The sequence below is a fragment of the Capsicum annuum genome, chromosome 2 (assembly GCF_002878395.1).
Source record: "Capsicum annuum cultivar UCD-10X-F1 chromosome 2, UCD10Xv1.1, whole genome shotgun sequence".
Lineage (NCBI taxonomy): Eukaryota > Viridiplantae > Streptophyta > Magnoliopsida > Solanales > Solanaceae > Capsicum > Capsicum annuum.
Window position 1 is genome coordinate 80,733,767 of NC_061112.1, and position 22,157 is coordinate 80,755,923.

The 22,157-nt window shown below is 33.8% G+C and overlaps 2 pseudogenes; one reads left to right on the forward strand and one right to left on the reverse strand.

Annotated features, from left to right (window-relative positions):
* Positions 1-832: 832 nt before the first annotated feature.
* LOC107857840 lies at positions 833-2,332 on the forward strand (annotated as a pseudogene).
* A 2,729-nt stretch (positions 2,333-5,061) lies between these two features.
* LOC107857839 lies at positions 5,062-21,773 on the reverse strand (annotated as a pseudogene).
* Positions 21,774-22,157: the final 384 nt, after the last annotated feature.

Here is a 22,157-nt window from a genome sequence, read left to right on the forward strand (position 1 = left end):
ATAACATAGAGCACCAGGCATTGGGTTTAAACTCTCTAATGGTAGTAGGATTTGGCACTAGAAGAGAACTACAACCACCAAAATATCTGAATAATAAATGCATTTATGAAAGATGGGTGGAGCCAGGGTCGTATATCCCAAGGGCCTTCGTGAAAGAATTACGCTATATATATAAGGGGAAAAGTATATTTTTATGTATATATAGTAGATACTGAATCTCTTGATTTCTTTCGTGTGTTCACCTATTTATATTCGGAACTCTCTTAGTGGAAGTCCCAACTTCTCCACTGATGAAAGACCACATTCAAGTGCTGGGTAAGTGAAAATGAAAATACTTTTAGCTTTGAAAACTGATTGTGATGGAACTTACCTTAAAACCTAAGATTGTAGAGTTTTTATCAGTTCATAAAGTTAATGTCATATACTCTAGATAATGACTATAGATGAGTAGTTTCTAAAGCTTTAATCATTGAAAATGACAAATCAAATAGCTGACCTTTTAAACCTCTAAAGTCCAATGTATTCAATTTTCTTATTCAAGATGTGGTGTGAATGGTGTAGACATCAATAATTATTTTCCTAGTTTCCAACATGTGTGTCTTATGAAGGCCCTCTAGTTAGTACAGATGAGTTTTGTAATTAGCTGTTAGATTACTCCACACCACATTTTAAAGACACCAGAAAATGTCTGGCACTTTGCTAGATTGAATCCAAAAATAGCACACACACAGAGTATTGTTAACTTTGTTTCAACATTTTTATCCATTCAAGATTGTGTTTTTATGCTTCCTAAATTACGGTAATATGTACAAGTAAAAAATTAGGCTAACTTATGGTCTCCAAAGAGTTAAGATTTCATCGTTTAAATTTAGATAGCTTTAAGACTCCATACATCCAGCATTGTATTCTTGAGATGTAAGTTGCGCGTGCATGAAACCTTAGGCTAAATTTTTTTAAAAAAAATGTATGTTCCAACTTTTGATCATTGACTATATCTTCTATTGCAGGCCAATATCTGATGTTGTGAGTGATCTTACTATAGAAGTCGGATCAGCCAGTTTTGCTCTTGACAAGGTACAAAAATGAAGTGTGCAATCTTTCTTCCTCTCGTGTAATTTAATCTACCGCTTTTCATCATCATTTCAATGCTCAAGTTTATGGAAAAATAGAAGTTGTGCAAAGAAATGGCTAGTCTAAAGTACCTTGAAAAAGATTGATGTTTTAGCTATTATAAGTAGGCTACCAATATCAATACAACTGTGTTGAGGAGAAAAGAAAAGTCAATAGCCAGATGCAAAAACAGAACTATAGAACTTAAGTTATGTGCTTCGTGTTAAAATTAAGAAAAATGAAAGAAGAATATCTTGGATACATTTCTAATGTGATTGCTAATTTGTCATTATTTGTAGTTCCCTCTAGTTTTGCGAAGTGGAAGAATTAGAAAGCTGCTGCTAGAGGCGAAGGATACAAAGGTTTCAAGAATCAATCTTACTGGTCTTCCTGGCGGATCTGATGCATTTGAACTTGCTGCAAATTTCTACTATGGAGTGAACGTTGAGATTACCATATCAAACGTGGTGTTACTCAAATGTGCAGCCAGGTTCATGGAAATGACAGAAGATATCTCCAAGAAAAATCTGAAAATTCGTACTAAGTTATTCCTTAAGGATACGGTATTTCAAAACATATCCAACTTGATATTTGTTCTTCATCGCTGTGAAACATTACTACCAGTATCTGAAGAAGTCAATCTTGTTAGCCAGTTAATAAACGCAATTGCAAACAATGCCTGTAAAGAGTAGCTAACATCTGGTTTGTCAAAGCTAGAGTATAATTTTTCACCCAAACCTGTTCAGTGTGTTGATTCTGAGACACCATCAGATTGGTGGGAAAAATCACTTGCGGTGCTAAATTTGGATTTCTTTTAGAGAGTTTTGTCGGCAGTAAAAACAAAAGGTCTTAAACAAGACATTATCAACAGAATTTTCATAAATTATGCCCAAATTTCTCTTTAGGGCTTGTTCAACAGGGACCCTCAGTTGATTAAAAGAAGTTTCTTGGATTTGGATTTGCAGAAAGACAAAGGATCATCGTCGAAACAATAGCTAGCTTACTACCAACACAATCCAGGAAAAGCACAGTGCCAATGGCTTTTCTTTCAAGTTTGTTAAAATCTTCAATAGCAGCATCAACATCGACTTTCTGCAGATCTGATCTAGAGAGACGCATTGGTATGCAGCTAGATCATACAATTCTTGAAGATATTCTCATACCTGCAAATCCACATGGAAATAATCATAGCCCTCTCTATGACATAGATTCTATCTTAAGAATCTTTTTCTTTTTCTTGAAATTGAAAACTTTTGCCCAAGAGGCAAAAGTTTATTCTTTAATTGCACTGATTAGATTATTAACATATATGCAACTCTTGCCTCATGGGCAAGACTTTAAAAAATTGTTGAAATTGAAAATTTTTGTCCAAGAGGCAATAGTTTATTCTTTAATTGCACTGATTAGATTATTAACATATATGCAACTCTTGCCTCATGGAAAAGACTTTAGAAAATTGTTGAAGTTGAAAAGTTTTTCCCAAGAGATAATAGTTTATTCTTTAATTGCACTGATTAGATTACTAACATATATGCAACTTTTGACTCATGGGCAAGACGTAGTTAAGAAAATTATTAAAATTGAAAACTTTTGCCCAAGAGGCAAAAGTTTATTCTTTAATTACACTTATTAAATTATTAACATATATACAAATCTTGCCTCATAGGCAAGACTTAATTTAGAAAATTATTGAAATTGAAAACTTTTGCCCAAGATGCGACAATTTATTCATTAATTGCACTGATCAGATTATTAACATATATGTAACTCTTGCCTCATGGGCAAGAGTTACTTTAGAAAATTATTGAAATTGAAAACTTTTGCCCAAGAGGCAAAAGTTTATTCTTTAATTGCACTGATTAGATTATTAACAATGGTAGTGAAGTTGGAGTCATAGGCGGTTTATAAGAGAGCTAGTTTTAAGTATCCGGGGTCTATGATCCAGGGGAATGGAGAGATTAATGAGGATGTCTCTCACTGTATTATGGCAGGTTGGATGAAATGGAGGCTAGAATCGGGAATTTTATGCAATAAGAAGGTGTGCCTCTCAAGTTAAGGGTAAATTCTCACGTCCAAAAGTTGAAGGTGGCAAAAATGAGAATGTTGTATTAGATGTGCAGATTTACGAGGGTTGACACGGTCAGGAGTGAGATTATTCGGGAGAAGGTGGAAGTGGCTTCGGTAGAGAATAAGTTGGGGAAAGTGAGGTTGAGATGGTTTGACCCTGTGATGAGAAGAGGTATGGATGCCCCAGTTCGTAGGTGTGAGAGGTTGGCCTTGGAGGGTTTCAATCGGGGTAAGGGTAGACCAAAGATGTACTGGAAAGAAGTGATTAGACGTGACATTGAGTAGTTACAGCTTACTGAGGACATGACCCTCGATAGAAAGGTTTGGAGGAAGAGTATTAAGTTAGAGGGCTAAGGTGTGTGGTCGAGTCAAAGTCTGTAAGTAGGATGGTTAGGCTTAGCTTGGTTGGTAGTTCTAGATTTGGGGGAGAGGGGTCTTTGGTTGGGTAATTGCATTTCTTTTTTGTGGATGATACTTCTCTGTTATTTTATCATTTTTCTTGCCTTTTGGTCTACGGTCCTTCGTCTTAAGCCGGGGGTCTATCAAAAACAACCTCTCTACTCCCTCGGGGGTAGTGGTATGGACTGCATATATTTTACCCTTTACAGACCCCACTATGCGGGAATATACTGGGTTTGTTGTTGTTGTTGTATATGCAACTCTAGCCTCATGGGAAAAACTTAGTTTAGAAAATTATTGAAATTGAAAACGTTTGCCCAAGAGGCAACAGTTTATTCTTTAATTGCACTGATTAGATTATTAACATATATGTAACTCTTGCCTCATGGGCAAAACTTAGTTTAGAAAATTATTGAAATTGAAATTTTTTGCCCAAGAGGCAAAAGTTTATTTTTTAATTGCACTAATTAGATTATTAACATATATGTAACTCTTGCCTCATGGGCAAGACTTTAGAAAATTGTTGAAATTGAAAACTTTTGCCCAAGAGGCAACAATTTATTATTTAATTGCACTGATTAGATTATTAACATCTATGCAACTCTTGCCTCATGGGCAAGACTTAGTTTAGAAAATTGTTGAAATTGAAAACCTTTGCCCAAGAGGCAAAAGTTTATTCTTTAATTAGATTGATTAGATTATTAACATGTATGCAACTCTTGACTCATGGGAAAGACTTAGTTTAAAAAATTGTTGTACAAATGCTATATTATTTAAATTGAAAACTTTTTCCCAAGAGGCAAAAGTTTAAATTGAAAATTCTTTATTCATGGGCAAGACTTAGTTTAGAAAATTATTGTACTGTGATTATAAACATCAAATACAAATTATTACTAATATTCTTTTGCTCAACACAGGTTTCAATATGCATTTTTTGCTTATGGCGCTTCAATAGCCCAAATAATATTGGACCAGCTAAAATAGGGACCTAGTTAATTAATACGTTGGTCCAATATGCGAATTGTTACCTCTCTCGCACTAGTATTATTGACATTGCACTTCTTATTCTCGAGACCAACTGATAAAGTTATTGTTTTAGAGGATACATATAAATATATATATATATATGAAGGTTTTTTAAGTGTGTCCACCAAGTTTCTAGTCACATTAGTTGTTAAGTGTGTTATGTGTCCAAGCTTCTAATCAGTTAAGCTTTATATTGTTAAGAAGAAATTTTAACTTTCTAATGTTTGTATTCAAGAAAAAGTATGGAAAGAAAGATATTTCACAAAACACCAGCAATGTCAAACAATGTACATGAAAAAAACAAATAAATACATGGTTCCCTCAGTAGCAAAAGAGCTCAAAAACACTCTTCCCCCTTCCCCAGAGTTTGGGGCAACATATGCTATGCACACATCAACAATTTCATTCAACACAACTACTAACAAAGCATGTCGTTCCCCCTCATGTGTTCTTCTTATCCTAGAACCAGGCTTCTAACAGAAAAGAAGTTGGTTCACATCTTACAGCATTGTCATATTTAGACGTATTGTACTTTCGGTGCACACCAGTAAGCTTCCCAACCGCTGCCTTCTGATGGAAAGAAACCATCAATTTTGAGCACTCTCTGTCGTAGAAAATAAGGCACACAATTACACATCTTTGTCTATTCGATAAAGGGATGTACATTTACAAGTATCTTAAAAAACAAAATATACTTACAAAATCTGATTCTTGTCGTAGTTGCTCGCAGGTTGCGTTCCACTCCCTGGACACACCGAGAGTGCACTGAGCAGTAAAGATAGCTGCAGCAGCAAGCATTGATGGTGGTAATTTAAAGCATTTTGTATTCAACCAGACATAGCTCGATCAAGAAGAAAGACACGAGCTCCACCTAATTTAAACAATGACAAAAATTTATATGAGTAACAATTCAGATTGTTGCGTTACTTCTTCATGTGACAAAGACGTTTAACTGACCTTCTTATCAGACTGAGAGGCTTTAAGGAACCTCTGCATAAGCACATAAGTTACAGGTACTGTCATGTTGAACTGTAAGGCATTAACCATCAACTTCTCTTGTGGATAAGAAAATGATTGAAATCATTTAGCTTGGAAGAACAAAATGGAGATACAAGTCCTGATAATATAAGATTTTGGTCTTTAAACTAACCATTTAAAGCACTTCTTTTCTAGCATAAGCCTTGTCAGAGATCAAAATTAGATCCTCTACTACTTAATGAAACCTCTTCATACTTGCAGGAAAGAAGCAAAGCTGTTATTCCAACAAGCTAAAATTTTTTCTTAATCACTGACTGAACTGCCAGGAATCTATCGATGAGATTCATAGTCAAATACAAGGTCTCCTCCATCAGTTCAAACTTGTAGTGAACCTATAAACTGGATTAGACGTTAAATGACACCTAAAATTATCATATTCTTCTTCATAAAACTCAAAAATGACATGCAACAGCAAACACTATATACCTCAATCAGTCAGTCAATGAAGATGTCTCTCATCCTCTCATTGATATCAAATTGTTGTTCCATATAGTTTGGAGGGACACAGCCAGCGATCTGCAATTGAAAATGACATTAAAAGAAAGGGGTAAAAAAATACACCTCCATTTCTTTCCAGATTTCCAATTAAAATTGAAACAGTAATCATCCTTGATAGAATAGTATCACAATAAAAATAACCCAAGTATACCCTCCGTGTGTCTATATATCCTGTGTTCTGCACTATTATTTTACTGACTAAAAATTACAGCCTATATTGAAATTAGACGAGCTTTTTTGAGTAATTTGGAAATCTATTAAGCTTAATGAGATCCTATCCAAAAAGAATTAGATAATTAGTTGAAAAATATGAGACTTCTACTAACTCTACACGCCATAATCCTAATGAGCATGTACAACAACAATAACTAACCCAGTGTATTCCCACACGGTGGGGGTAATGAGCATGTACAAGTTGTAAACAAAAAAAAACTTATAACAAACAAATAGGGAGAGTGGAGATAACCTCTCTACCTTAGCCTTCTTATAGTAAGCATAGATGTCATCAATGTATTTGACTACAGTGAGTTCGTTCTTTTTATTAGAACTGTCTATGTCCATAACTGACCAATCTTCTGCATCTTCCATCTCAATTTCCTTATCCTGAATCAAAGATTTAACACATCAATGGTAATCCACAAGAATTATATTCATAACCAAAATATATAGATCATGTAATATTACCATCATATTAATTTCCTCCATCATTACTTCAGTATGCAACACAAACATTGGTATGTCAGAATAACCAGTGGCCTTGTAATCTTCAGCATCGATAATAATTCAGTCTTCTATTTCATTTCTAATTGGTGCTACTGGGATTGGTGGCTTTTTTATCTGTGGATATACAATGTTAACAGCAACTCAGTTATAAAATAAACTAGGAGGGGATAGACACTGTACCTCAACTACTGGTTTCTGCTGTTTGCTCGCGATTTGTACAGCTAACTTCCTGAAATGTCAATAACCCCACATACAAATTAAACATTACTCTATCTTTAACTCCAACTTTATAAATTCTACGGCTAAGCGCCTACTTAGTATCATGCAACCAAGAAATGAGCCAAACCTTGTGATCGGATGATGAATCAGAACAGGGGGGATCTTATTAACAGCATTTGCTTTGTTTTTACAATGAAATGAAAATAAAGTTAAAACAGGTAGACAAACCCAGATTAAACTAAAAATCGAATGACCCCCTTTTGCCCCTCTAACTATACACCTGGCTCTACTAGTGAATAGAAAAATTACAGCTTTACACCAAAGTTACAAAGATAGTAGGTAGATATTAGCCAATCCAAAAATAGATTAGGATAGCAAGTGATAATACCGTATCATTCAAAGGTCAACCACAAGTTGAAAGTGAATAAAACCACTCCTTTGAATCCACAACACAAGAGCCAAACACTAAACATTCGGGCAGCACATCTTTTCCTTTAACGTATATATTTTTGGCACATAAAATACATAAAAAAATGAATACAATTAGAATATATGTGTTACCATAAGTACAGAAATGACAAAATGAAAAGCTTAAAGATAGTAAACCTACCATTTCGATGTATTCAATCCACACTCGATGAACGCCAAAAAATCAGTGTTCAAGCTCGACAGATTATCAAATGCTTCAATGTCACAAATAAAAGGATACTTCTGATAAAAAATGGATTGCGAAGCATCCGAATCAAAATCTGTCACATATGGTACCGACGTTCTTCTTCTTACCCATCGTACTGTTCTCTGAATCAGTTTCTGGACCGTCCTCCGGATCACCAGTCGGAGATGAAGTCGGTGAAGCAGGAGGAGACATCATTGGAGTAGGGGAGCTAGCATTCGCAGTAGGTGCAGATGCATCAGGTGTGGGTGCTGGAGATGTCTCCGGAGCTGGTCCTGGTGCCGGAGATGGAACTTTTCTAAACAATTCAATACGGAGGAGTATACTGTCGAAGGTGAAATGCAAAACGGAGTAGAGTCGATGACAGTTGAAGCTATAATGCCAACCTGAATATGAAAATAAATAAAACATGAAAATAAAATTAAAGGAAAAAATAAAAACTGAAAATAATAAAAAATAGAATAATAAATTTAAAGGAAAAAATAAAAAAAGTGAAAAAAGTAAAAATAAAAGTAAAAATAAAAGTAAAGGAAAAATAAAAAATAAAATTTGAGAGATAAATGAGTATGAAAAGTTTAAAAATATTTATTTGGGGTGTAGGGGGGCAAAATGATACTTTTAGTACATTAAAAAGTAAGTAAGTCTATTCTTCAAATACATTCTTATTTGGGATCAAATATCTAAAGTCACCCATATTTGGATGTCATGCGATTTCGTGGAAAAAATGTTATGGAATCAGCCCACTTTCTAAAACCACAACTAGGTGTAAAAAGGAACAATCTTCTTTCCTTTGCCCTTTTCATCCGAACTTGCCTTATTTGCTTCACCATGCTCCCCGACTGCAGTCGCTTCAACTCCCAGCTAACTCTTCTTCTGCTTTAAGTGACTAATATTGTTCCAGATGTTGTAGTGATGTTTTTCTTCACAAAAGTATTGTCAAAACACCAAGATAACTCTCGATTGGTATTCATTTTTGTCATTATGCTTCTTTTGACTCTTTTCTTTTCAGGTGTTTGGGATGTCTATGAGATGAGGTTGAAGGAGGAAACTGAGTTCGCATTTCTTCCACAGGTATCCCATTTCCTCATTCTTCATCCTTAAGATCCAAATAGAAGGTTTTGATTCCCTTTTTTGTTTTCTAGATGAGCACAAGAGAATTGTTTCCATTACTGATTTGGGCTTGTAGCTGACCTCCTAGGTTGAAAGAATGACATGACAAATTTTTCCTTTGTTTTAGGTGATAACGTTTGTGAGCTAACGTAGTTTAGCCTACCTGATTTAGCAACTTTAGTTATTTCTTATATAAGGACTTGTTCTATTGTAAATTTATTTGCTGCTCAGAATCCACATCTTGCATGTCTAGGTTAGGCCGAAAACTTTCTGAATATGGCTTGATTCTTATGATTTTAATTCTCAAGTTTGGTTTTGCATATTGTCCATGATAATTATTTTTCTGCCTGCTGGTGGTAATTGTTGGAAGTTGTTGAATATTTTTGTATCCTCTGATTCTATAACTAGATTAGCCAAGTAACCAGCCAGTGAGTTACCCACTCTCTATATATATGTGACTGTAGCATTTATTGTTGACATGATCTTCTTAATTCCTCTACTAGTTCTCTTAGCTCCCATGGTACCTGCCATTCATTTTTGATTATTTTCACCGTTACCAAAGAATTAGACTCAAATTCCATACCCATGTAATTCTTTGATGCACAACATCTTAGAGCTTCTAGGATGGAAGTCATTTTAGCCTCCATATTATTTGTCATTCCTAAGCTTCCAGCCTATGCATACACCATATCACCATCTTTATTTCTCACGGCAAATACATATGAGCCACTTCTCCAATTGCCTTTACAAGCCCTTCAGTATTACATTTCATCACACCTTGTTTAGGTAGCATCCATTTAACTGCATAACTATACAACCTTGGTTTTTATCTTCTGAGTTTGATCACCATCTCTGTCCAGCTATTCACGGTGTCTAACTGTCTATAATCCATGGAAATCTCATTCTTAGTATTTATTTTATAATAGTCATCACCTGGTGTATCATGCTCTCAAGACTCTGATCTTCTCCATGCTTTCTCTTATTTCTCATTGTCCACAAAATCCAAAAAATTATTGCCAACATGACTTTATAAACTTCCTGCAACTAAGTCTGTCAAAGGGGCCGGGCCGGGTCAACCCGGAACCGCCCATGTTAATTTACAGGATCGTGGGTCGGTCCGGTTTTGGGCCTTTTTAAACGAGCCGGTCTGGTACCGGGCCCAACATTTTTTTTTTTGAAAACAAACCGGGACCAGCTTATTATACTTAAACCGGTCCAACCCAGGTCAACCCGGTCAAAATCGGGTCAAACCTAAAAAATAAGAAATTAAAATTTAAAAGTTTTTTCTTCAACATACACTATATATACCCACCTATATTTATTTTAAATACGTTAAACAATATACACACAATATATATACACTATATATATACTACATTAGAATTTAGAAAACATATACACATGTATACGACTATACGTTAAATATATATATTACTTTAGAGTCTCTAGAAAATATATACACATATATACGTACCATGCGATATATGTACTACTTTAAATAATATACATACAACATATACGCACTATATATATAGTTATATACTACTTTATAAAACATATACACATGTATACATTAAAAGTTAAATATATATACTACTTTAGAGAGTATACAAAATATGTACACATATATATGTACGATTACGATATAATATATGTACTAATTTAAATAATATACATACAACATATACACACTATATATATACTACTTTATAAAATATATACACATGTATACGTTAAATATATACTACTTTAGAGTCTATAGAAAATATATACATATATATACGTACCATACAATATATGTACTGCTTTAAATATTATAGACACAACATATATACACCATATATATATTTATACTACTTTAGAAAATATATACACATGTATACGTTAAATATATATACTACTTTAGAGTGTATACAAAATATGTACACATGTATTACGATTTAGAGACTATAGAAAAGATGGTACTTAATATAATAATACTTGAGGTTTTGAACTTAAAAGAAATTTACTTTTTTCATTATTTGTAAATATGTTTGTTATGTTTAATTGTCTATTACTTAGTGTAAAGCTTGATAGTAAATTAGTAATATATTAAAACCAAGTATTTAATTTAAACTAGAAATTCAATTTAAATGAAAAAAAAATTACAAAGTAAGGAGTGAATGAATGTTATATTTTATTGATTGCAAAATGATCCAAAATTTATTATGTACATGAATGAAAAATCTACAAATTTTGCATCATTTTTTTCAACTCATCCATGTTAATATTAACGGGAATTGGCATAGGATAGTAAAAATCAATGAGGGCAAAACCATGCATTGGACTTGATTGTGTTGAATTCTCCCTTGAAGTCATAATTTCTTCAAGATTCTGTTCATCTTTCGGCTCCACCTCCATTCCTTGATTTTTTCGTTCTGCTCTAATCCAATCTCTAAGGCAAACTAGAACATTCATAGCATTGCTTCCCAATGAGTGTCGGTTGTCTCCAAGCTATTATCGTCTCTGACTAAAAGTGCTTTTTGATGCAACAGTTGACATTGGAACATTCAATATATCTCTAGCTAATCTTGAAAGCACAGGATATTGTATTTCATTATTCTTCCACCAATCCAACGTGTTGATCCATCGCTATGATCCTCCATCGGTGTTCGAAGATAATACTTAAGCTCTTCCCGAGAAGTTGTGTAAGTTTCCGCCTCAATACTGTTCCAAATATTTAAATCATAAAAGTGATCAGAAAAATCACTATGTGCCAGCCTTTTAGAAGATGATGGCTCCTCGGAGGATGAGGAGCGACAGTTGGAGTGATATTTTTCGGTACAGCTATATCAAGCAAATCAGCATAATGGTTATATAATTTTTCTATGTAAATATTTGCATCACTCATAGCCATATACAAATATGGTTGTTCTTTATCTTCAGCATTTATCTCTAAGTTAGAATAATTAAGAGAACTAAAGTTGCACATAGTATTATATTTCATACATGAATTTTGTATAGCACCAACCAAGTAAATAGGGGGAATCGGAATAAAATATTTTTTAAATTTAGCAAACATAGCACCAACAGCCTCTTTGTAACCTTCTTTATTCTTATATTTTTTGAGCAAAGCAGAAATATCAGCTATATATGCTAAAATATTACAAACAGTAGGATAATAAGCACCGAAAAATTCAACCGTTGCTATATAAATTTTTTTCAAAAACTTAATAAGATCATCAATTGCAGCCTAATCAGAATCATGTAGCATACATTCAGTCGAATCAGTAAATGAAGCACAATATTGATTAAAAGTTAGTATAATAGGAACTCTATAAGCATGAAAAGTTTTTAAATAATCATACGTAGCATTCCATCTAGTATCACATTCTTCAGGCATCAATATCGGTCTAAGTCCATTTTGTTCACATTTAACTTTAAATTCTCTAATTCTTTTTTTCAATTATTTCTTTGAATAAAGCCAACAACAAGCCAAATTTTTTCAATATAAAGCTCGAAAATTCAAGACCATCCCTTACAACTAAATTATATATATGACAAACACACTTAACATGAAATAGTTCAGGTAACGGCAGAGAGATCAACTTTTAACGTTTTAATAGCAGTTTTGTTTTTAGAAGCATTATCAAAATCAAACATAAGACTTCTCTTTCAATACCATAAAATTCTGCAACTTTACTAATCGATTCAGAAATAAATTCTTCAGTATGTCTACGATCTTCATCATACAAAAAAGCTAGAATACGTTTTTGCATAATAAAATTACTATCTGTCCAATGACAAGTAATGGTTAAATAATCATTTTTATCATTTTTATTAACAGCATGACCAAGATCAGAAGTTAGAGCCATTCTACATTGAATATTTTTTAACAATGTAGATAAATAATAAACATATTATGAATGAAGTCTAAAAATATCGGCCCAACAAGTACTTCTAGGAATACCATTAAACATAAGATTATAAATTGCTTGAATATAATGAATAAAAGCATCCGAAGAAGGAAAAGTGAAAGGCAAACAACCCACAATTATCATTTTTGCTATTTTTTCTCGGTTCCTCAATTTATTATAATTCTTAATTAATTGATTGGTTGTTGGGTTCATTCTAGTTTGTGTTGTCCTACCAATAGCCTCACCATCTTTGACAATAAAAAACTCTCTAGCGTGATTATCTCTTATATATCTCATTATCTCTTATATGCTCCATGTCATGGAGGGAGGTGATTAGACATGACATGGAACAGTTGCAGCTTACTGAGGAAATGACCTTATATAGGAAGGTGTGGAGGTCGCAGATAAAGGTAGAAGGCTAGTGTGAATGTGTGGGTTGAAGCAAGCAGTCATGAGATATCTTGTGTAGCCGGGTTAGTAATCCTAGGATTGTATACATAGGTGTCTTTGATTTATGAGTGTATGTTACTACTAGGTGGGTGTCCTATTCCCTATTTTTTAGTTTCTATTTTCTTATTTCATGTTGCCTTTATTTCTCGTATTTCGTATTTCTCTGATTTCTATTTTATTATTTCTTACTTCGTGTTTCTGTTATGTCATCTATCCCCTTGTTTATTATTCTTTATCTTGACCTGGGGGTCTATCGAAAATAACCTCTCTACTTCTTCAGAGGTAGCGGTTTGGACTGCGTACATCTTACCCCTCCAGACCCCACTTTATGGGAATACACTGGGTTTGTTTGTTGTTGTTGTTGTTATTGTTGTTCTTGTCTCATTAACGAACCTGTATCCCCTTGATTGCCTCTTCTTTTATGCTCATATACTTGTTGACAAATATTGCATTGCACCTTAGTCTGTCCTTTTAAGGGTGTAAAAAATTTTCATGCAATACTAGTTTTTCTACGAGTTTTAAAGACAATGGGAGAACGGCGAGAAAGATTAACCGATTCAAATCTAACATTAGCATTTTCTACTGCGGGTGTCTCACCAATATTTCCATTATCTTTATCTAAATTAACCGCATCTACTTCATTTTCTTCTTCTATATCATAATTTTCTTGAGCTTCTAAATATTCATATCGTGAGCACCTACACCAATTCTTTCTCAAAAGGTTGACTAAGTGATACCTGAGGCACACGAGTATATCTATTACTTGTACTACCTCTACTGCCACTAATTCGCCTTTTACTACCACTACCACTTCCATGACAAAAAAAATTTACACTTTTACCGAGGTTTCTTAATTTATCCATAGTATAAATCAAACTAAAAAAATTCAAAAAATGTAAAAATAATAAAAATAAATATTAATTAATACATTAATTAAAAATTAAAAGTAAGAGATGGAACGACAATATCAAATTTTGGAAGTATCCGAAAGTTGTGACTTTAGAAAACTTCCACTCGTATTTGTAATCGCAAAATTAAAAAATAAAATTGAGCACTTTAAGAGATATATAGAATATTTGAGAGAGAATGAGAATTGTGTGGAAAATGATTTGAAAGTGTAGGTATTTATAGGAAATTTTTTGGATTTAAAAAAATATTTTAAATTAATTTTTTTTTTAAGAAGTGGGCCAAATAGCCGTTGGAGCTTCCAAATGGCTATATAGTCGTTGGACCCAATGATTATTTGGCCTAAACGACTAGTTTTCAGAAAATAAAAAAATTATCGGGCCAGGCAACTGGTGGGTCTGGTCCGAGTTGGATCCGGGCTGGGTCAATCGGGCCCAAAAAAATTGATCCAGCCTGTGGGCCTATCGGGTCGGGTCAAACCGGGCAGGGCGAGTTAAACGATCTGACCTGGCCCATTTGATAGGCTTACCTACAACTTTATAGGGGCCTCTTTATACCACCAGATCCTTATAACATATGCTAGCTGTGCTCCATCAATTGTGATACCTGTAAAATTAGCAAAATGCTTCCATAACTAGATAGTTATGGAGGCTGCTAGAAATAAATGCTCCATGGTCTCCTGATTGTGTGCCTCACAACACCAACATCTTGATATAATGTTTATTTTCATCCTTATCAGATTATTATTTGTTGCAATCCTCCCCTTCCATGTTTTTTATAGAAAAAAGCCCATTTTAGTAGGAAACCATTTGTTCCGAATCTATTTACAATCTTCACTTTTGTTTTCTTCTTTTTGAGTAATGAAGGCTACTTTGCCACTCTGCAACACCTTCTGGAAACCAAAGCACATTTTCTTCTTCGCGCTCTCAACAAAATCACTTCCATGAATAACGTTCCTGCACAATTACGAATATCCTCAAACTTATGCTTTTTTTTAAGAACCATTAGTTCCAACAATTTGAAGAAAATATGAAAGTTACAGATGTTCTGTTTTTTGTTTGTTATGTCCATTGTGTCAAATGTTTATAAGCAAGACTAGTTACAACCAAAAATAATCAAACAGGAACTAGAAATGTCCTAAATGATATCACTTTGTCGGATCACAATAGATATGTTGTTGATGTTGCACAACGTAATGGTAGTCTTGTTCAACGTTCCCATGGTGATTGACATCATAGCCCATACAGGAATCTTCCATTTTTAGATATATAAAATCATAACCATGCCTCAAATGCAACTTTATGACAAAGCTAGGCCTAATAATAATCTCCTCTAGTTGGCAAATCATTAGATTAATGCAGCAACCAGTTTGTCGATTCTATGAGAAGTAAACCGAAGTCATTATTGGTACGGAGATTTAAAGTGTACGTTTCTAAGACTCCAAGGTTAACCTCAAAGTATAGCGGTCCAAGCAGTCAAGGAAAGAGACGAGGAGCTCTGCCATGTCCTCAAACTTATGGATACCAGGCTAATGACAAATAATATCAATACATAAGAGCTGAATCGAAAGGATCCAGATTTTTTTCAAGATAACATGCAGACCAAAGAACCTAAAATGAAATATAATATTTTATACTCAATCTAATAAGGATGGGGATTGCTATCGGTTATGTTCTCTATATACAGCTAGAAGTCCCGAGACAATGATAGACTGGCCTACAAGGATGAGGATTGCTATCGGTAACAAAAGAAATTTGCTTTCTGCATACAAAAGAACACATAATACATGGGAATCTTACATCAAGAAACATACTGCTTGATAAGCAAAACAACCCAAAGATTACAGATGTGGGACTCTCCAGGATTATGACTACTGCTGAAAACACCAACGTGATCGCCACTGCAGGCATACTAGGTTATCGTGCAGCAAAACTCTCCAAAATCAAGAATGCAAGTACCAAGACTGATGTCTATAGTCTTGGAGTGATCATTTTAGAGCTCTTGGAAAATCCCCTAGCGAGGCTACAGATGATCTTGATTTGCCACAGTGGGTAGCTTTCACTGTGAAAGAGGAGTGAACTAATGAAGTGTTTGATGTTGAACTTATGAGGGATGTACCTAATATTAGTGATGAGTTGATTAATACATTGAAATGGCTTTGCACTGTGTCGATCCCACATTAACTGCTCAGCTGGAAGCTTCGCAAGTACTACAGAAATTGGAGGAGATAAAACCATACCTGATGTTGGACTAAGAGTTTTTGGAATTTTAGGTTATTTGACGATAGTGTGGGAAGATAATGTGATATTAAATGGGTGTAAGTCTGATATTTAAAGGATCGGGTATTAAATGGGTTTCATATTTTTTATTTTAATTAATATTGATTTATTTTACTTAATGGCATGGACCTCTAATAAGAGGCCATGTGGCAAAGAGGTTTTTAAAAATCACTATTAAAAAGTAATGGCATGGATGAGCCGGTTTTATAACGGTTCTGGCATGAATGAGCCTAACTTTTAACGGATGGCATAAATGAGCCATTTGTGATAGTTCAGTGGCATATTTGAGCCTCTTCCCAATTAGAATTATCTGATGCGTACTTTCAAGTGGGATCCATTATTTGCCAGAGGAAGACACTTCAATAACAATAGCATGGATATCACTGCCTGCTTTGCCACTCAATTTTTTGGGGAAGGAGACAATATTCTCACTAGCTGTTGCAGTAGAGAAACCATTACAAGTGGATATGGCCCTATGCAACAAAGCGAGACCTATTTGTGCCAAGTCAAAATTGAGGTGGATTTGCTAGGAGATTTCTCTAAAAGAATCAACATTGGAATAAATTTTTTTTGGAGAAATTGTAGCAAAGTGGATACAAATCAAGTATGACTATCTTTCAAAGTACTGCAAAAATTGTAAACTACGAGGACATAATGAGGAGTGTTTTATTCTACATCCTGAGTTATATTCAAAAGAGCAAGAATCAGACAATGAGGGAGAAAGCAAGCAAATTAAGGATAAGGATCAAGAAAAGAGGGAGGAAAAAACAAAACAGGATGAGAAATGAAAGACTAATGATAATAAATTTCAGGAACAAAGGCAAAAGAATGGAATAAGAAGAGGTAGAATTCATCAAAAAGAAGGTACAATAGTATGATGGAATCAAAAAGACAAAAATAATGAAGGTGAAGCAGTTAAAAATACCAACAAGTTTGATGCTTTAGAGAATGAAAGTGTGAAGGATGATTAGAAAGAAGAGGGAGCTGAAGAAGATGATAGAGAAAAAAGGCCAGATATCACAAAAAAGATCACTAAAAATAGGTGGAGGAAGCTTTTGATAAACAGGTTAAGGAGCAAGGAAATACAACAAAATATGCCATTGACCTGAATAAAAGTTCCTCAGAAGGACTAATTATTCATAATATATCCGAAGAGCAAAAAAATGCTGGAAGGAAATCCTTTAGTGGAGAAGGAGATATAGTGAAAGGTTAGAAGGATCATGATGATCAGAAAAATAATGAACAAAAAGAAGTGACTGGATCACCAACAAAAACTCAGAAAAGTAACAGAGGAAATCCATCGGAAGACAGTATAGGAAAATAACCGAAGGAGGTGGCTGAGTCAACAAACAATGAAAGTACTTCCCAACTTCAAATAACACAAAGAGAAGGGGATAAAATGGACAAAAATAAAGATAAAGATATTCAGGAAAACATTGTTGAGGTTAGTAAGGGGATTTTTTCCCTAGACATGAGAAATAGCTTAACAAAAGTAAAAGAACCAACAACGTAGTAATTGCAAGGACAACAAGGAGTAGCTCTACTAGAACACTGTTGGTTAAGCAATGATTGACAAATCATTATTTTGAAATATAAGATCAATCAATACTCAAAATTCCTTTAAAATATTGATTGATTTAAATAGAAGAAACAAATATGCATGCATAACCCTATTTGAACCTTTACAAGTGCCATAAGATATAGATGAATATAGAAGAAGATTCGAGATAGAATTTCTGGAATCACGAATGGAATGGAGATCTAACAACTTTTAATAGATTGCCATCAAATTTTTACACTACACGATGCAAAAAGTTTTCTAGATAGCTATATTATATGCAAGGAGTAGTGTCATTGAAAGGCTAGAGTTATGAGAAGATATTGAGGTAAATGGTGCAAATATCAAAGATCTATGGATAGTTGAAGGTGATTTCAACTCATATTTGATCATTTAGAGAAATAGGGTTGCATTCTAGTTATTTATAATGAAACTATTGATTTTAGTCAACGTGTGAACACTTGTACTCTCACAAATTTGAAATACACATGAAGTGATAGAGTCTTTGAAAATAAAAAATTTGTAAATGAAGTTCCCACTATAGAAGTGCAACATTCAATTAGACAAGGCGCAGATAATGCTCCAGTATAATTGTGTCACAATACAAATGTAGAGAGGGGAGCCAAGCCTTTCAAATTTTTAAACTTCTAGACCAAATATTCTTCTTTAAGAAGGTGGTCGAGAAAGTATAGAATACAGAGATACAAGGTTATCCTTTTAAAGTAATGCATGAGAGTATAAAGGCCCTACATAAGGAGTTAGTAAAATGGAGCAAGGAAACGTATGAGGACATTTTTCAAAAAGTTTCCACCATGGAAGATCTTGTAAAATTAAAGGAGATGTAATTGGAGATCAATAACATAGAGGCAAGCAAAATGGAATTGAGGAAAGTAGAGAATGAGTTGATGCGAATGTATAAATAGAGAAAGAATACTAAAAACAAAATGTTGAAATGACATGGTTCAAAGAGGGTGATTGAAATACCAAATTCTTTCACTCATATGTCAAAGGAAGAAAAAAATTGAGAATAACAGAGATAAAAAATAGTCAGGGTATTTTGTTGAAAGAATCACAAGAGATTGGTGAAGAAGCAGTCAATGCTTTTACAGAATAATTCAAAAAATAGGTAATGATATAGAATATTCCATGATTAATTTCTTACCTAAAATACTCACTGATGAGCAGAGAAGTGAAATCAATAAAACCTTGACTATTGAAAAAGTAAAAGCTGTTGTTTCCTTCCTAAACAAGGACAATGCTAGTGGTCCTGATAGTTCTCGGGTGAATTTTCTTAAAATCGTTGGGACATTATTAGACATGGTAAGTGTTGTAATGGCATTCTTTGTGCTATGGATCTGCCTAAATATATTACGCATACCAACCTAGCTTTACTCCCTCCCAAAAAAGTGGAAAAAATGATTGACTTATGGCCAATCAATCTCAACACTTATATTACTAAGGTCATATCCATGGTCATTCACGAAAGAATAGTGGTATCTTTGTCAAGCATTATTTCAAAAAATCAAACTGAATTCATGAAAGGGAGGAGTATTACTGAGAATGTACTGCTAGCATAATAAATCGTTAGATATATCAACAAAAAAATAAGCACCATAATTTAGTTGTTAATCTGGATGTGGCAAAAGCTTATGATAGAGTTTCTTAGATTTATTAACAAAAATGTCGAGGAAGTTTGGTTTTTCTGAAGAATGATAGACATGGTCTAGAGGTTAGTATCAAATAATGGGTACTATATACTAGTTAATGATAATTCTTTTGGATTCTTTAACCCTTCAAGAGGGTTAAAACAGGGTGACCCTTTATCCCCGACTTTGTTCATAATTGTTGTTGAAGTTCTAGAAATATGTCTAAATAAGCTCAATAAAGATAGTGATTTTATAGGTTTTGGATAACTAAAGTGGAGTGAAAGGATAAATCATCTTTTCTACACTAATGATACAATACCTTTTTGCTCAGGACATAAGGGTTCAGTAAGGAAGATGATGAAAGTGTTACAAAAATATGAAAAAAATTTTATTCGGTTAATCAATCTATCAAAAAGTTCAATTTATCTGTATAAGGGAGTTCCAGTAGCAGACAAGTAAAGATTGAGAAGATTAACTGGCATTGCTATAGGAAACTTTCCGTTCACTTACCTAGGGTGTCCAATTTTTATGAAAGACAAAAGAAGATACATTTTGATCAAATCATCACTTAAGTGGCAAAGAGAATAATTTCCTGGCACAGTAAGCTATTGACTGCTAGGGGAAGACATATTTTACCATGCAATGTGTTATAATTAATGCCAATATATTTGATATATGCAATGAACCCTCCAAAGAGAGTAATCTTTCATATATACAAACTTATGGTAAGATATTTTTGGAAAGAACAAGTGGTTCAAAGGGAAATGGGTTGCATGAAAGGATCTATGTTATCCAAAAGACGAAGGTGGATTTGGTATTAGATCTTTGTATACAGTATCTGAGGCACTTTTTGCAAAACTATGGTGTAATTTCATAACCGCCACTGGATCTCTATGGAGCCACTTCATGAGGAATAAATATTGTAAGAAGAAACATCTTGTGATTTTCCAAAGCTTTGGACTCTCACGTATATGGAGAAAAAATCTACAGGTTAGAGAAAAGGTTGAGCATAACATACACTAGCAATCAAAGAAGGTACGGTCAGCTTTTAGTTTGATAATTGGACAAAGTTATGAGCTTTATGTTTTCTGGAGGAAGGTAATAACAGTGGGGAGGAAATGGAAGTCAAGGATTTTATTACAAAGGATGGGAGATGAAATATGGGCAAGCTCGGAAATTAAATCTATGAAGATATGATAGGGAATATAGTAGAAAAGGTCAAACCAAGTATAAGGGAAGTTGATAGAGAAAAAGCATGATAGATGACTACTTATGATGAAACTTTTTTTTGTCAAAGATGCATATTAACTCTTGGATCTATGAGTAAAAAAGGTTTTATGAGTGTTGTTTGGTACCCTTTGTTTGGCTTCAACTTGTGAAGTTTTGAGTGTTGTTTGGTAGCTACTCACGTAGACACTATTTATGTGTATATATGAATATTTTTCCAGAAATATGTGGACTTAGATCCATTGGAAGAGTAACATTAAAGTGGGTTAAGGTGATAGGTTGGGTGTGGGTGAATTCTTTTTAATGGATAAAAAAATTTTAGTGTGTCCAATTTAATGACGTGAATCTCTAATAAGAGGCCACGTGGCAAAGTTGTTTTTTGAAAAGTACAGTTACAAAGTAATGGCATGGATGAACCGGTTTTATAACTGCGATGACATGAATGAGCCTAACTTTCAACGGATGATATAAATAAACCATTTTTGGTAATTCCATGACATATTTGAGTCTTTTCCCATCCCAATTTCTAAGAGCAATGTAAAATATTAGCTTTGATAATAGATTCACATAGTCCTCGAATCTTGATGCTCTAATATGAACATACCTACTGCATAATAGCATAATATTTACATCACCTTTGAGTCCACATTGTTTTGGAATCAGTTTACATAATTGTTGTATATTTGGCCATCCTTATGAGAATTTTCCAACGACTGCATATTCTAATTATTAGTTCACGATCATCCGTGATATCTCCTCTTCCTCTTATATAACTCTAGGTTCTCCATGCAGGTACATAAGGGGTTTCAGAGGTAATGGTGTGTGAATAACCTGTGCGGGCTGTAAAGTAGCAGAATAATTCATATCTCCTTTTGCAATATTTATTAGATTTAAGTTACTATGTTGAGCAGCCTCCGATAGCAGCTGCCCAACGGCCATGTTGGCCATTGCTGATGATGATAGGGTTTTCGAGCTAGGATTTTTTCAAGCAATTAAACTTTTGGTACCTTAACAACATTGATAACCAAACTCAAAAAAGAAAAGAGGTTATTTTTGTCTTTTTAACTTGGGTGGCACCGTTTTCTATTACTCTTTTTTTTAGTGAGACAAGAAAATATTATTAAGTGAAAGTAACCTTAACAAGAATGATTATTTATACTAATTTAGAGGGACCATCACATTTTGAAGTGCATCTCCTCAAATAAGATTAGTTATGTTTTTCTCTTAATATACCTAGAAGAGAAATCATAATTTTATGAAAGCTATGATAAGGACTGAGTTATTTCTCTAGCCTTTCTGCCCTTACCATATTATATAATTTAAGAGGCCATT